The sequence below is a fragment of the Schistocerca cancellata genome, chromosome 1 (assembly GCF_023864275.1).
Source record: "Schistocerca cancellata isolate TAMUIC-IGC-003103 chromosome 1, iqSchCanc2.1, whole genome shotgun sequence".
In the NCBI taxonomy this organism is placed as follows: Eukaryota; Metazoa; Arthropoda; class Insecta; order Orthoptera; family Acrididae; genus Schistocerca; species Schistocerca cancellata.
Window position 1 is genome coordinate 906,791,941 of NC_064626.1, and position 972 is coordinate 906,792,912.

A 972-nucleotide genomic window follows, 5' to 3' on the forward strand; every position below is an offset into this window, starting at 1 on the left:
AAAAAAGACTTATATGATTTCAACAATTGACGATTCTTTTTTTACGAGCCCAGAAAATGAACACTGTTTGTTTCCTTGTCAGTGGCGCGTAGTCGCCTCCGATCGTCTTGCGCGTCGCTAAGAGCTCCACGATATCGGTGCCGCACACGCATTATGCTTCGACCATGACACCACAACACCTGCTGACGAACTCGTTGTAAGACTCGGTACTAACCTCTGAGAAGCGTTTCCAGCCATGCGCTAAGAGGACAACCCCAAACGACTGTAGAGAAAAATTCATACGTCGTGGCACATTAAGCAAATGATCGTTCCATTTTCTCAAGTTTTATAAAGAGAAATATGACTGCGAGTTCGTAGTGAGATTTGTAATTCATATCTTCGTTGAAACTTCCTGGCAGATTAAAACTGTGTGCCCGACCGAGACTCGAACTCGGGACCTTTGCCTTTCGCGGGCAAGTGCTCTACCAACGGTACTGGCAGAAGTGAAGCTGTGAGTACCGGGCGTGAGTCGTGCTTCGGTAGCTCAGTTGGTAGAGCATTTGCCCGCGAAAGGCAAAGGTCCCGAGTTCGAGTCTCGGTCGGGCACACAGTTTTAATCTGCCAGGAAGTTTCATATCGGCGCACACTCCGCTGCAGAGTGAAAATCTCATTCATATTTTCGTTATTAGAACTTCCAAAAGAGAAATTAAATTCATACAGTTGTAAAAATACGATCTCTTCTACATACACCAAAAAAGCATAGTATCACCTGGGTTCCGAGAGTTCCGGAACCTGTACAGAAAACTGGAATAGAGATCAACATAAACATCATTTACACCATTTTTATTACACACGCAAACCACACATTGCATGTTGTACCACCATACAGCGAGACCATCAGATGTGGTGGTCCACATTGCTGTACACACCGGTACCTCTAAAAGTCAGTACCACGTCCTCTTGCATAACTGTATTCGTCATGGGATACTATCC

The 972-nt window shown here is 45.1% G+C and overlaps 1 non-coding gene across 1 annotated transcript; it reads left to right on the forward strand.

Moving 5' to 3' along the window:
- The first annotated feature begins 511 nt into the window (after positions 1–511).
- Trnas-cga (transfer RNA serine (anticodon CGA)) lies at positions 512–586 on the forward strand. Its single transcript has one exon. It is a non-coding gene; the product is annotated as a tRNA-Ser (tRNA).
- The last annotated feature ends 386 nt before the right edge of the window (positions 587–972 follow it).